Consider the following 16,995-nt stretch of genomic DNA (forward strand, 5'->3'; position numbering starts at 1 on the left):
TAGTTTATAATTACCGAGTATTAAATAATTTTTGCCAAATGGACAGTTAAGAGAGGGAGAGATAGCGCACTGCCATTTTTGTCGGATTCACAAAATTACACATCCAAAGTAAAAGAAAGCATTAACATCTACCTCTTTTTCTTTTATTTTATTTTATTTTTTCTTAAATAGCATCTACCTAAAAGTTAGGAAATTTTTTAGGGTTAGGAAATTTGTTAGAGGTGCCTAAAAGTTAGGTTGTTAGAGACTTAGAGAGTTAAAGGTGCCTAAAAGTTAGGAAATTTGTTAGAGGTGCCAATATATATAAGGACAAACTTTTCATATTATATTACTTGTACTATCTTTTATAAAATTTAATTTCAAACATTCAATAGTTTGAAAGATGAAAATTTTAATGAGTCTTTTTATTTTTATTTTATTTTTTCAAAAAACACAACAAAGGTATATAAAACCAAATAATGCTTCTTCTCTCCCTTCTTCACCAATTGTTGGTCCAAGAAAACCCCCTCCCCCTCCCCCTCCCCCTCATGGGCAAGCTTTACCCTAACACTATTTTGGCCGCATGGCTTTTGTCATGTGTCTCATAATTGCATAAAACAAAAGGTTAAAGAGTTGCCCACAATTCATGGGTTATGACCGTCTAATAAGGCGGGTAGTAGCCCACCACTACCACCGGATCCAGTCAAATACAATACAAATATGGTGAGTTATTATTGTTATTGTTGTTGATATTATTATATTATTATTAGTTAAGTATTTTAACCTTTTATAATTTTAATATGTAGATTTCCAAGACATTAAAAGAACAACTATTAGTCAATTGGCCTAGTCTTGTGCACGACAGGACAGATGAAGCTTTTTGGATCCATGAGTGGAATTCTCATGGTACTATTTCAAATAGCAAATTCAATGAATATCAATATTTCCAAAAAGCCATATTTTTGCATAGAAAATTTATTAATATAAAAAATGATCTTGTGCACAATGGTATTAAGCTTGATCATTCTACCCCTCAATCTGATAAAATTTTTAAGGCAGCACTTAAAAAGATCACAGGGCACGATGTGGATCTTTTATGTAAGGTTGATTCTACCGGTACCAAATATCTTATAGAGATGAGGTTTTGTTTTGACATTGCCGCTGAAAATTTGAAAAGTTGTACTTCTAATAACTCGTCATGTAAAAGCGGCTTTATTTTTTCAAATGTTTAGATAATCCATGTTATTTCAATGTTATTAATAATAAGTACTTTTATTTTATTTTGGCTGTGAATTGTGATTGTTTAATTAATTAATCCGTTAACACATTGGCACATTTCCATCCATTATATTGATGCATGCAAAATAGTAAAGCCTCATTTTTATAATCCTATTTCCCAATTGTTTGCACGACCAATGGAAAAAAAAAAAAAGTCTATTAGTAAAAAATTCGGAATTTCCAATAACATGCACATTCAGTTTCATATCATATGTAACCAATTATATAATCAATATATACGACAACCGGGAGGCCAAATTAGTACAAGAGAACCGATGGGAAGAAAGATAGTACAAGAGAACCGAAGTGTATTGTTGGTAATTCTTGTGTACAAAAAATCTAAAAATAAGAACTCATTTGAGATTTGCAAACATTTTGAAGTTTTCCGAGTTACGTTAATTGTACGGAGAACAAATATTTCAAAGTTGAAATTTGAAAAATGATTGCTCGTGTACAATATCAAACTGGAGCATTCAAAAAAATAATCTATACTATGTATAAAAATAAAATCCTCACTTTAAGCTTCCCGCCCAAAACATATTTAGGATGCGATTATTTCCTATTCGTTGTACAATTCTACCTTACAATTCCTATTATATCACTATTCTACATTACAATTCCTATCATACTACAATTCTATCTTAATAAAACTACTATATATAAAAACAAAATCCTCACTTTAAGCTGTCCGCCCAAAACAGTCCTACAATATTTAAAGATGCGATTATTTCCTATTTTCCTATTCGTTGTACAATTCTACATTACAATTCCTATTGTATCACAATTCTACATTACAATTCCTATCATGCTACAATTCTATCGTAATAAGATAAACCTTATATAAATCCCTAATCCTATATTGTGAACTTTGTTGAATCCCTTCTTTCTTTGATTTCATTTACGTTTTCTATTGTTATTGTTATTGAATTTTGATCTTGAATAGTATATGATGTGTGTGAAGCCCATGAGTGGGTACATTACAAGGTAGGGCTAGGATGGAAAGAGTTTTGCATTCATGATTTGAGATGTTCATATGAGACTCGATTTCCTTTGATTTGCTGAAATTGTGTGTATGTTTGTGATCGATCTTGTTGGATCGAGGGCCCCGATCTCTTCAAGAGTCTAGGATCACCTATTTGGCGAGATATCGCAAATGGGTGGGAGCCCAATGCTCACATCTCCCGCCCTCAATCTGGAAGGATGAGGTCCGGAGGGAACTCGTAGGCAAGGTGTTTGATAAAATTCCTCAACCGAATGAGGATTGGGAGCTTGAGTGTAACGCCACTCAAGAGTGTAAACCGAGTCCCTTTAGCAAGATCAATAGGAAATTCAAGCATTTCCTTTGCGGAATAATGCAAGCTCTAACAAGTCCTAGCCCCGTCTATCCTTTCCCTTTTAGATTAACTCAGTTTACCAATGTTTACACCCGTGAAACCATGTTTCCCTTTTGTTTGCTTTTCATTTTCGTTACCTAGGCAATGAAAGATAGGATCCTTCATCTCTCCAATTTTTCATCCTCGTGAGACCGACACTCGGGGAGTTTAGACTCTTCGTTTTATATCACTTTCATTCCACCTTCACCACTAAAATATCCCTTCAATCCTCAACTATGAACAAGAACAATTTCTCTAATCCACACAATCCAATCCAAAAATTAGGAATTAAGAACAACACTTAGCATCATAAAACTTCACAACTCAATCCCTAATAGAAATTTACCTACTCATGATTGCAAGTGTAAAACCTAATTTCATAAATTGGAAATGGAAATTGAAATCAAAGATGTAAATGAAATCAAAATAGAAATAGAGATTTGCCAAGTTCACATGCTTTCCTTTTGAGCCTCAAGAACCTGTAAAACCATCTAAAGTATGCCAAGAGTGGAGCTTTGCAATTTATTAGCAGACTAAAGCATAAAACATCATGGATTAGCCACAAAAAGATATCAAATAAGCACCATTGCACCCCTTAATTAGACCCTTTACATAGGTATCTTTGGCACTTATCAATATTTATGATTTGACATTTATCTTTGGAAAATTCCACAAGATAACCTTTGTCACAAAGTTGGCTTGTACTCAATAGATTGAATTTCAATCCTTCCACGTACGAGAGTTCTTCGATTCTAAAACTATTCTTCACGATTATTCCTACTCCTTCGGTGATTCCATAATTTTGTTTGCCACCAAAGATAACTTTAGGTCCATCGACTTCTCTGAATTGCTCTAGATTTGATTTATTTCTAGTCATGTGACGTGAGCAGCCACTGTCAATGTACCAAATATCCTACAAGAAAGATTAATTTCTTTTAGGTACCCATACTTGCTTGGGTCCTTCACTGTTAGTAATTTTTGGTAACCAAACCCACCTAGACCCCATTAAACCAAGAGTAGGTGGTTTGTAACCATTTGAGACACCATAATCATAATTAATTCTACTAAACACTTTAGGTACATGTTTCTTTGGTACCAGGGAAGCAGATAATTGTTTAATCCTATGAAAAGAATTAAACCTTGATTTATTCCATGGTTTGTAATCATATAACCAATCTTGCTCAATGTGATATAATCTCCCAGCTCTATTTCTAGAAAATTTCCCTATTTTTCTAGAAAATCTTTGTGCACTTGACTCATTGGCAAATCTTTTATGCTTTATGAATTTTTGTTGATGTGACGTGATATTATGAGATTTTGGCCTTACAACATTCATTTTAGCATTTGCTGGATAACCAAGTCTTGGTCTCATCGTGCTATCTTGACTTTTGATAAGTTTTACTACTAGAACTTTAATGATTAAAGTTGTAGTAGAATTTGTCAAGTTCTAAGGGGTTTTAGAACATGTAGAGTCATAGCCCAACCCGGTCTTGTCTCCTGAGGATTTTTGCATGCTTACCATTTTATCCATAATTTTGGTTGAATTTGTAAACGTAGCAATGGTAACCCTTTGATTATGTTCTCTAACCTCTATTGCTTTGCACTCTTCTTGAAGTCGAATATTTTCTCTCTTCAAGTTACTCACTTCAAGTAAAACATCTTGCAATTTTTTATTTATTTCTTCCTTTTCAAGAATAAGAATATCATTGCGCTCCTTGAGTTGAGATTGAGTGTCCATACTTTCTTGATAATCTCGCATGAGATTGACCCTCTAGAAAAAGATGAACTAACAGAATCAAATGAACTAGATGTTACCACTTCATCTTCAGCTCCGAGAGCCATGAGACAGTCTTCACTTGAACTTAGTTCCATTGGTTTGCTCATAAGACATACTAGAGCGGTGTCAGTTTCTGAGCTTAAGCTTTCATCATTTGATAAGATTCATCTGATTCCTCATCTTCATTAGGTTCATTGCTTACGAGAGCTTTCATTTTGTCATGTTTGAATCTCCATTCCTTGCTTTCCGATTTATTTTGTGAAGACTCAACAATTTTCTTGCCTTGATTCTTGCTTATGATTGGGTACGAACAATTTATTTTGAAATGTCCGGGTTTGCGACAATTGTAGCATAAATCTTTGCTTTCTTCTTCCTTTTCTTCTAGTGGTTTCCATGTCGTAGCATTTTGATTTCCACGTGACGAATTTTTGTTGCCTCTCTTGCGCATGAATTTCTTGAATTTTCTAACAAAGAGAGCAAAATTGTTCGTTAGTCATAAAATCAATATTTTCTACTGACCTAGAGGTTGATGGTCCGGCCATCAAAGCAGAGTTTCGAATTTCATGGTCTTCTTCGACTTTAGCCTTCATCTCAAATTCATATCCCGTGGCTGTGATAGCATCCTAAAATCTCGATGATCACGCATGGCTGTGACTTTCATCTCCCATGCTGATGGTAGTCCACGTAGCACTTTAAGGTTGATTTCCTTTTGACTAATGATCTTCCCTAGATCATTAATTTCTCTAAGAATTTTGATAATTCTTGCTTCCATATCCGAAATACTTTCATTTGAAAGCATTTTAAAATCTTCAAATTTCTTCTTTGTAATTGTAAGCTTGTTATCCTTTTCTTGTTTGTCGCCTTCTCCGATCTTGATGAGAGTTTCCCAAATTTCTTTTGCGGTTGCACATTTTCGAATTTTTGGAAGATTGTATTATCTACGACTTTGAATAGAATATCATTGGCAATATTGTCAGGATTATTCCTTATTCTATCTTCAGACGTCCACTCTGGTTTTGGCTTTTGTACATACTGAGGAGCGTTTGGTGATAGGACAAATGCAGTATTAGCCTTGAATATCTCGATCGGTCCAGTGGAAATTACTTCCCGCATTTCATCATGTAATGCAGATAAATGTATCTGCATGCAAACTTTCCAATCATCAAATTTATCAAGTGAAAATAATAAATTTTCTGCTAAATCTTTCTTTATCTTAACGTGAGATATGAAAGAGGATAATCCAATTGCACACACTTGTGAATTGGATCTGCCTAGCAGTCAAGAACAAGTTGACTCAATTAGACAACGTGCTCTGATACTAATTGTTGGTCCCAAAAGAGAGAGAAGGAAAAGTCTAGAGGGTGGGTGGGGGAGGGGGGGTGAATATACTTTTCTTCCATGCCAATTTCAATTGCTAAGACAAATCAAAGAATGAACCAAACAAAATGAAGAGAAAACTCTCTATTTTCTTAACAAATTGTTAGTGTCTTATACGCAACGGAATAATAAATGATTGTGTAGTATGTGTTTTAAGTGTGGATTATGCATGCACAAATAAATAAGGTAAAGCAATAAAGAACACAAGAAATTTATAGTGGTTCGGAGGTGTATGTAATCCTCATACTCCACTTTCTCCTATCTCCAGGAGGAATCTACTATATCTATCACTCCTTGGTTACACGATACAATGAATTTTCCACGATCTAGTACTTTGATCACCAAGCCCACACTAATCGTGCCCTTCCGTAATTTAGTGCTTTGATCACCAAGTCCACACTAATCACGTCCCAACTAGTGCTTTGATCACCAAGCCCACCCTAGCTGCACCAGGATTTCACACTCCTTTGTGACAATCCCATTTCTATACTCCCATAGAGAAACCACTTGTATGTAAAACAAGATTTTCTTTCTTTCAACTTTGAGACTCTTCAGTAGATGCTTCAATGTGTATCAAGTCTTTCTTAGATGAAGATTAGCAATCTAGATTTTTCACTTGTGTATTTCGCTTGTTCGCTTCTCGTATATGCTTTGTAAGAATTGTTGTCTCCTGCTGCTTCAAATCTTCATCAATTTATAGGCAATTGAGAGTTTGTCTGTTGGAAAAATACGCTCCCAATTTTGAATCTTTGTTAACTAGATTCATAGCCTTTTCAGTCTTGAAATAGACTTTAATATTTTAATGTTATGGGTGACATTAAAATATTTCTGAACGTTACTCTGAGCTCCAAGTCCATGCATAATTTGGTCTTCAATAATGCCTGATGATGTTCACGCCTTTTTGGACAAATTAATCTTCAAAATATTGCTCCAACCTTGGCTCTTTCTATTTTAGATTATTTGTTTTCCAAAAATAACTTGAGCTCTCATATATTCCCTTAGGAATATTTGATTCGGCTATCTTGAATTAATTCTGGGGTTGAGATCTTTGTGAAATTGCTTCTGTAGTTTAATCTCTTGAATTGCATCTCCAAATTAATTTCATTTTGAAATTGGATGGATCCCTTGTGAATTTCAGCCGTTGCACTTTCATCCTTTAATTAAAGTTATGAAACTTCAGCACTTTGAAATTGTAGTTCCTGAAATCTCATCCCATTGCATTTTACTTGAAATCTCATCCCTTTATCTTGTAGAATTCATCCGTTCGAAACTGTAGCCCTTGGAAACTGATCCCATGTAAACTTCATCCCATAGAAATCTCATTGATAAACATTATTTTTAGGATTATTTTAAATAATCTTTTTATTATTAATTTGCTATAGTTAGCTATTTTTATACCTATTTCTATTTATTATTGTTATAAGTAGCTTTGTTAATATTATTCAACTTTAGAGTTGTTTTTGTTATTAAATTTATTTATTTATTATTTGAATTCTATTAGGACAATAATTCTTTGATTATTTAATAAAATTATTATTATTATTATTATTATATTTTATTTTGTCTATCATACGGAATTTTCTCTCGCGTGAGAAGTCCGAATTCGCAGCAGCAGATGTTGACGCTAGGAATGAACGATTTTCTCTAAACGTCCGGAATGCTACAAGTCTGCAACGGAATGAGCGAAGTCATAGAAAGGGAAGAGAGCGGAGGAGTATAAATGGAGGCCAAAAGTCGAAGGGAAATCATCAATCCCTTCACGGGAAGATTTAATTTGCGATCGACGTTCGAACCAGGCAGGCTGAATTTTATTGGAGTCAAGCTGGCAGCTTCCTTGGTTTTGATCGACGATAACAACAATTTAGGTGGACATTTGACGACGATGGAATTCGTTTCTCCAGAAATTTAATTCCGGTCGGCGGTACGGTGATTTCCGAGTGCAGCAACTTCGCAATTTCTTCTTCTCTCCAACAAAGCAAGAGTGATTTCAATTTGGCTTAATTATGCATTACGTGGCAATTTCACATTCAATATGGTGGCAGTAACTTGTGATTTACTCCCAGGTTCCCATTTTTAATTTGTGAGCTAGATAACTATGAACTTCACTGCTATTGTTGGACTCAAAATGCATATGTAACTTCTTTTCTCTAGGAGCGCGACTAATTTGCCATGAAACTTTTGCGATAATTCGAGTTTTAATTTTGCCAATCAATTATGTTTTATCCTATGGTCTTGAGTTGTGGTTATCTGTGCTTAAATCTGGCCAATTCTAGCATATGTCAGTCTTTTGAGAGAATTAACCGAGTACAAATCATGCCTGTTAATTCTAGGCTCGGTAGGATAAGAGGATAAATAATCGGACCGTCTTGTTGGGTTGTTTATTTGGTTCTTAAACTCGGGGATTCCGTAAGTCCTCCTCACTTAATGGGTGTTAATGGTTTAAATGAATGTCTTAAGCATATGAACCATTAATGCACGTAACTAAATCTGGACGCCATACGGATTAGTTAGATAAAAGAAAGAACGAACCCTTAATCGATTGGCATAATTAAACTAGTTCGCAGAATTAGTAATGGTTGTTGATTCATGTTCCTAGAGTTTTGTTTCTCCTGTTAGCTGTTAATCTATTTGCAACCTTATTTTCATTATTTTTAATTTCTTATTTTTGTTCTCGTTCTCTACATAGCATTTGATTCAGTTTTCACTATTGATATTGCACTTATATTGCATTTTGAGCACTTTAAATCATTAAGTCAATTATTTTCAAGTCTTTAAATTGCATAGTATCAATTCCCTGTGCGTTCGACCCTTACTTTTGCACACTATTACTACAGTGATTCGTGCACTTGCGAGGATAATATTAAAATTGTCCATCACTCATCCCTAGGCAATTTCGAATTTCTTCTCCAGACATCTCATCCCATGTTGAATTGCATCCTAATCTCTAATTTTGAAATCTCATCTCATGTTGAATTGCATCCCAAGTTCTAATTTTGAAATCTCATCTCATGGTGAATTCTGGCCTTCAAAATCTCCTCCCATGAAACCTCTGCCCATGGAATTTCACCTCATGAAATCTCATCCCATAAACATTGAATCTCATCCCTTGAACCCATCTCATCCCATAAATATTGAATCTCATCCCTTGAACTTCATCTGGGTTTCACGCCATTTTCCCATCTCATGGTGAATTTCTACCCTTCGAAATCTCTTCCCATGAAACAACCTATCCCTTGAACTTCATCTGGGTTTCACGCCATTTTCCCATCTCATGGTGAATTTTTGCCTTTCGAAATCTCTTCCCGTGAAACCTATCCCTTGAACTTCATCTGGTTTTCACGTCATTTTCTTGGGATTAATTTCAAATTAATCTTCATCCCATACTTTGGCTCTTTAGGCAATTTTGACTTCCTTCAAAATTTACCTTATAAAATGTAATTAGCAGGGTTTAATCCTTGGTATTGCCTAACTGAGATTAAGCTTATTAACCACTCCATCTTTACGGATCTTTGGTTAATTAATTATTCTTTTTTATGTAATTCCTTCCTTGATCTACATGCATACTTTCAATGCCATCATCTTCATCAATATTGCATTGTCGAATTTTTTTCTCTTCTTTTGAGCATGATGCTCTTCAAAGCTTATCTTCATGGCTTTGAATATCTCCATATTATTTTCTTGAGATGGTTATCGAAATTATTTCTCTTTTCCTTGACTTTTCCCTTTCGATCTTAACCACGCTTAATACTAGAAATAAAACCTTGGGGATCTAATTTTGTTTTCAGTACATTTTGGCATATAAAAATCTATTATATTTTATTTCTAACACATACGTACGTAGATAGTAAGATAGAAGCAAAGAGAGTTCCAATCCACCACATATACAACATAATCCACCATAGAGCCCATCAAGGCATAATCAATGTAAGTACAATCCACCAAATGAAATAGAGAGAGATCCACCAATAAAATCCACCAATACTATCAAATACCAAGTACCAATGTGAGCCAGATAAGGTAGGGTTTCGCCACTGCTACACCCTTAGTGAACGGTGTTCCCCACACAACAACCGTCACCTCCGCATCATAACGGACCTTACTACAATAGAAACAGATCTAGTACTTTAAGTGTATACACCCCCTATTGGGATTTCAAGCCCAACGGGTTACTAACTATCTCTTACACCCGAGATTCGTTTCTACTTGGTGCCCAAAATATCTGTTGGTTTTATGACTACGGGGTAGCTAACGGCAGGCCAACACTACCGTAAAATGAAAATTGTATCACTGTAAAATAAAATCTACGAATAATAAATCTAGGAACAGAGGACAAAAAATGATAACTAGGAAGCCTAATTGATAATTGAAAATAAGAAGAGAAATGAATTGCAAATCAAATAGGAGAAAGAAGAAATTGGCTTTGATTAGCCTATGAATTGATTCTGAATGGAATGAATAAGTTTGAAGGGTTAGGGTCTTTTATATAGGTGTAGGACCTGACCCCGCAGGAATATAATATTACATCAATAATTCAATAATAATTCAATACAATAATTCAATAATAATTCAATACAATAATTCAATACAAATAATATTTAATTCGGGGTTGATCTTGGACTGAGCTGAAATTCTGATTGGGCTTCATGTATGATCTGAATAACCATATATTTTGGGCCTCATATCTTTATGGGTAGTAGTACCATATCCAACATCTAGTCCCTCACTTTCTTGTGGCTCATGAAGTGATGGCATAAGAAAGTAGAAAATAAATACCAAGTCTGCGTCTGCTACGGACATCTTAATAGTCCATGTTAGCCCCTTGAGTCCGAATTGAGTATAAGGGGTGTGATTTACGCTGGTTGCCTCGTTAAAAACCTTAGACCAAGAAAAATCCAGTGGGAAAAAACATAGCTAAGGGAAAAAGAGTACAACCATGAGCGCAATCTTTAGGACTGTGAGGGATCTTCTTGAATTGTTTATGCAATCATGTTGCCTCAGTTGGCTGGATCTTCAAATGAGTTTCCTGTCAGGAAACGAGCGCGGATCTTGCATTGTATATCAACCAGTTTTCAAGGAATGTAAAGAATGCAAGAACTTATCGATATGAAGATCGACCAAGTGAAAACTTTCCTATGACCAACAAATCATCGCATGAATTTGAAATAGCTGAAATTTTTGTTTATCCAAAATTCAGAATGCAGATGGAACTCCACCGAGTTAAGGGTTCAATTTGAGCAATTTGGTGGTAGATAACCCATGGATATATATATTAGCTCATGGTCTTGGATCGGGGAAAACTTCTCCGATCATGAGTTTCCTTTTGCTAAGAAAATACCATTTGCCGAGTAGCGGAATAATATCGCCTTCGAGCGGTTGAAATAATATCGACCGCCGAGGGCGGTATGCATGTTGATCACCAAGAGGTGAGAAAAGATAGTAACCGCTAGGGGTGGTATGTATGTGTCGATCACCGAGAGGTGAGAGAAGATAGCATTAACCACCGGGGGTGGTATATATGCCAAACATATATCATCCTGCAAAACTTAAAACCACAATAATGCAAACGATGCAATGCATGCCTTTCCTGAATATTTAGTTTTCTATTAACCTTGTTTTCCTAATAGGTTGCAACCTTTCTTATGAACTACTGTCATTAACATTTGTAAAATAAAAGATGAAAGCAAAAAGGTTAAGTGATACTTAGATCAACCGCTCATGTCTCCGTTTATGTGAGCACTCCTAACCATCCTCAGCCTGCAGCTGATTACAATTTACCATCCTCCTTCTTTGCCATCCTCGGTCCGAAACCGAACTACTAATTTGCCCACCAATAAGTTTGAATGGTCCTGGTTACCATTCACTTCGACCATACGATCAGAATTTTGTATAATCAACCACCTTCGCTCTAAGGGATAATTTTGTTGTATCCCGACCCTTTTACGAGCCGATAGATCATTCTAATTTATCGTATCATTTAAGCGGCTAGTATACCACCCAAATTTATACTTGTTAAGGAACAAGAATACAAGATACACTTGTTGACCGCTGAGAAGCAGGATAGACTCATCACTGAAAAGCGATATCACTAAGAAGCGAAATAAGCTCATCGCTGAAAAGGGATATAGATTCATCGCTGAAAAGCGGTATAGATTTACTGCTGAAAAGCGGCATTGCTGATAAGCGGAATAGATTCATCGCTGAAAAGCGGCATCGTTGAGAAGCGGGATAAAGGTATATATTGTCGAGAGGGGTATCCACTTGTTCTAAGTCGCATATCCTTGGAATAAAAATGGGGAACTCCTTAGGATTTGCGTCCCGTACTACAATATGAGTGGAGGACTCCATAGGGTCCATTTTCCATTCTATAACTTGAATGGAGGACTCCATAGGGTCCACTTTCCAGTCTATAATTTGAATGGAGGACTCCATATAGGGTCCAATTTCCATTTTACAGTCTGAATGAAGGACTCCGTAGGGTCCAGGGAATTCCATAGGATCTACTTTCGTTCTATAATTTGAATGGGGGACTCCGTAGCCCATAGAGTCCAGTGGACTTTGTAGGGTCCATTTCCCATTCTTAGGATTTGAATGGTAGGACTGCATAGGGTCCATTTTTCATTCTATAATTCGAATGAAGGACTCCGTAGGATCCCTTTTCAACTATATAACTTAAGTGTAATATAAAAGATTCATTGCCTCGTAAAAGTATGAATAAATAACTCATTTAATAACTTTTACCTCTCTCAACTTTGATGGAGTATCAAATTCATTGCCAGCGTATGAAGGCATCTTTGATGGGTAGATCATCATTTGATAGGAGACTCATTGTTCAGGATTGCTCGGCCGCTATCTCTGGAGCTATTCATTCTCCTTTCTTTTGTGGGAAGATCGGACATCGTCGCCATTTATTGTACTTAATTGATATACTTGATATATTCGATCGACTGCAAATCTTGGATCTACGCACATCCAATTCTAGGGACTTATGCAAATCTGACTCTAGGAACTGTACAAGTCTGCCTTCTGATATATTTGACCGCCTGCAGATCTCAGATCTGTGCAAATTTGATTTTTAGGGAACCACGAAAGTCCACCCTTGGAGAACCCTGCAAGTCTGCTTTTCGAGAAACCGTGTAGGTCCATCCCTAGGGAACCATTCAGGTCCATCTCTGAGGAACCATGCAATTTCGACTCTGAGAAATTGTATCAGTCCAGTTCCGAGGAACTATGCAAGTCCGACTCCGAGGAACCGTGTAAGTCCAACTATGGGGAACCGTGCAAGTTTGACTCTGGGAACCGTGCAAGTTCAACTCCGAGGAACCGTGCAAGTCCAACTCTGAGAACTGTGCAAGTCCAATTCTGGGCAACCGTGCAAGTTCGACTCTGGGAACCGTGCAAATTTAACCCCAAGGAATTGGGCAAGTCTGACTCCGCGGGACCGTGCAAGTTTTCCTTCGGGGATTTATTACTGCCTTCCTCGATCATTGTTGGGGTCTTCATCTTCATGGGTTCGCAATATAGTAGTAGGAATATATGGGAAAAATATTCCCGTATATCGTGTGGGGTACACGCATATGATATATGTATTTATATATAATAATAATATAATATATATTGTAATGATATAATATAAATAATTAAAGAGGGTGGGAGACACATTTGTCTCCCATCTCTAATAATAATTATTATATATTTGTTTATAATATAGTAATATATTATATAAAATATATATATATCTAAACAAAAGATTAGGTAGAGCTTTTGGCTTTTGGCAGAAAGCTGCAACCTTTTTCTTTTAATATTTTTTTTTAATAACATATCATAATAATTATATTATATAATATATATATAATGATATGGTAGCAGCCGACCATGTGCCACTTTCTCGCCACTTGCAGCAATCAATATATTTTTGCCATCTTTGGTTTTGTCTATTCAACAAAACCATGTGCCGCATGAATTACCAGCTTCCATCCTCTTCTTCACTTATTAACAACATCAACCCTACTGCCGACAGCTGCTGCGGTAAGGATGACTGTCGCCGCTAATGGCGTGGTGGCGTTGCGTTTAGTGGTGTTGCGTCCGATGGTGATGGCGTTCATCATCGTTCGCCTGTGAAGACCCTAGCTACCCATAGCCAATGTCGTCGCTACTGGTGGTGTGCGAACGGCGGTCTCCTGGTGACGGCGACCTCCTTCTCGAGTGGTAATGTTAATGGACATCTCATAATCCGTCTGGGTTTTCCGACATTAGCTGTGCCACGTGGAACACCCTACGCACCCTTCTATCGCTTGAAACAACTTCTCGGGTTGCTCAGATCAGCGATGAAGATCCGGAGCCTCTCCGGTGTGCCTTCCAGGTTTGTGAGAAAGCTCATGTCTTTGGGGTTCCCGCCGGGGTAAGATCTCACTGTGGAGTTCACGGCGTAGCCTTGTTGGAGGAGTTTTATGATGAGGCGTAATGCTAAAAACCCAATCTCTCCGGTTACACAAATTCGATCTCTTTTCCTCTGGTGAGCTGCAGCGATGACTATTTCCTTCTGGTTGGGTGTCGAAGGGTGATGATGACGGCGATTGTGGAGCTCTAGTGGTGGTAGTCCGGTTGATAATGGTGAATCAACTGCTGTTGTTTGATGATATGATGGTATGATGATTCTCATCATGGTGATAACTGTCATGATGATGATCATCATCATAATAATGTAGATGATGGTCATCATGATGGCAAAGGTGATGCTGGTCTAATGGAAGTGAATTCAAGATTTGATTGAAAGGGTAAAGGTTCGAATCTCAGGTTCAATATTTTTGTTCTGAAAGAGAACGCGGCTTTTCGTCACGCTCCCCACGGACGGCGCCAATGTTGGTTTTATGACTACGGGGTAGCCAACACTACCGTAAAATGAAAATTGGATCGCTGTAAAATAAAATCTACAAATAATAAATCTAGGAACAGAGGACAAAAAATGATAACTAGGAGCCAATTGAAAATCAAATAGGAGAAAGAAGAAATTGGCTTTGATTAGCCTATGAATTGATTCTGAATTGAATGAATAAGTTTGAAGGGTTAGGGTCCTTTATATAGGTGTAGGACCTGACCCCGCAGGAATATAATATTACATCAATAATTCAATAATAATTCAATACAATAATTCAATACAAATAATATTTAATTCGGGGTTGATCTTGGACTGAGCTGTACTTCTGATTGGGCTTCATGTATGATCTGGATAACCATATATTTTGGGCATCATATCTTTATGGGTCGTAGTACCATATCCAACAATATCCACTAGAGCCAAAGGCCCACAAATCTCAAACCAATCATGTCATAGTAAGTCACCACATGTCATACTTGGCCGGTAAGCCCCATACGTCGAGATCAAAACCCTTGTCTCATCAACGAAGGACCGCATAAAGGTCCCATTGTATCTCGTACTGCCATACCTTGTACATGATCACATTTTCCTCTACCATCTTTGCTTTCCCCGCCTTGGTATTGAACCACGAGGCCACCATGTTACTCATATGCTACTGAGCATAAACCTCAGCGTCTTATTTGAAGGCGTCTAAGCCTTTGTAAAGGGAAACGGCCCATACAAGCTCCTTGGCATGCCTCTTCCTCTCAACTTCTCATGTGGTGATGGTCTTGTGATATGATGATTTCTCCACCTCTAAGAGCTTACTTGTCTTTGCCAAACACTTGATGGCCGCCTCCAAACTACCTTTGGTAGCCTCCCACTCCTCAAGCTAGGCAACACTGTGCAGAAGCCCCTGAAGGTGAAGAAATTGAATGAAGGAGAACAGCTATGAGCATACTCCAGCATATCTCACGTACTCGTGCATTCCCTTCAAGAAACAGCGGGGTAGTAGGAAGGTTGACTAGTTGAGGCTCCGGCTCGAACTAGCGGAGAAGGCAAGCAGAGTAGAATTCAGGTTACCTAAGATGGAGGCGGTAGGATGGGGTTGGGTCCTCACGACGGTGGCCGGCGCTCGGGGAACTTGGCTACCAGTGTCAATCCTAGTCATTTATCTTTTAGAGGTAGGGTCGCACTCTTTCATCACCCTGCATGCATGTTCCCCATGTGAAACCATGGTGGTAGTCCTCCCTATAACAAAATAACTACATGATTAGTCAAATATACCCCAAGGCAATATATAAAAGGAGGAGAAAAGAGTACATCAAGAACCTCCGGGCTCAATGGGTGGAGCTTGACCTTAGTGATGGGGAAGACGACCTCGACCTCGACCTCGGTAGAGGGGAAGACAGTCTTGGTGTCATTCGAGCCCTCAGCTTCGCTCGAGGGGGTTTCCAATTTGGGTTTCCAATTTTTATTAAAAGTTTTGGCGTCTTCGAAAATCTTCATGCTAGGGCATGCTGAGAGGAACACGAATCCCTTACCCTTTGGGGCTAAAGACCCACCAACTTGGAAGAGGTAGTGGAAGAATTCAAGGGTAGGGTAAACCCCAATAACCTCACAACGAAGGATGAAAGCTAGAGGTATGAGGTGGGAGTTGGAGACCAATTTCCCCGGAGCAACACCATGGTGGTTTAGTACTTCAATTACGAAGGGATGAAGGGGAAAGCGTAGGCATAATGTAGGAGGACTCAGACCTCCACATTAGACCCCACATACGACGTCACGGGGTTGAGGACGGCCTTGGTAATGTGAGCATGAATAGAACGGGGGATAGTAGGTGTTCAAAGGTTTTAAGAGAATACCTTGACTGGCAGCTCTATGTCTCACAAGATTTTGAGGAGAGTACACCATCCTATATATATGATTTTGGAGGACATACGGTATGGTAACAGGTTTCCATATACTACTACCTCAAAACCCTAGCTTCCAACTTTCCTAATATGTAGGATACCATATGTGATGAATATACCTTATAACACTCCCCCTCAAGTTGGAGCAAAGATATTAATCATGCCCAACTTGTTACACGGATAACTAACTCGTGTCCCAGTTAGGGCCTTCGTGAATAGATCCCCAAGTTGTTCTCCAGTCTTTACAAATCCAGTGGAAATTAACCCTTGTTGTATCTTCTCACGAACAAAATGACAGTCAATCTCTATATGCTTCGTTCGTTCATGAAACACTAGGTTTGATGCAATATGCAGAGCAGCTTGGTTATCACACTATACTTTTGTAAGGATTGGAGCTTTAAAACCAACCTCACTCAGAAGGTTGTTTATCCACATCACTTCACA

General features: G+C 37.6%; 1 long non-coding RNA gene across 1 annotated transcript; it reads left to right on the forward strand.

Annotated features, from left to right (window-relative positions):
* The first annotated feature begins 348 nt into the window (after positions 1-348).
* LOC116007573 lies at positions 349-1,259 on the forward strand. Its single transcript, XR_004095292.1, has 2 exons — positions 349-702; positions 786-1,259. It is a non-coding gene; the product is annotated as an uncharacterized LOC116007573 (long non-coding RNA).
* The last annotated feature ends 15,736 nt before the right edge of the window (positions 1,260-16,995 follow it).

Source organism: Ipomoea triloba, chromosome 15 (assembly GCF_003576645.1).
Source record: "Ipomoea triloba cultivar NCNSP0323 chromosome 15, ASM357664v1".
NCBI classification, from domain to species: domain Eukaryota; kingdom Viridiplantae; phylum Streptophyta; class Magnoliopsida; order Solanales; family Convolvulaceae; genus Ipomoea; species Ipomoea triloba.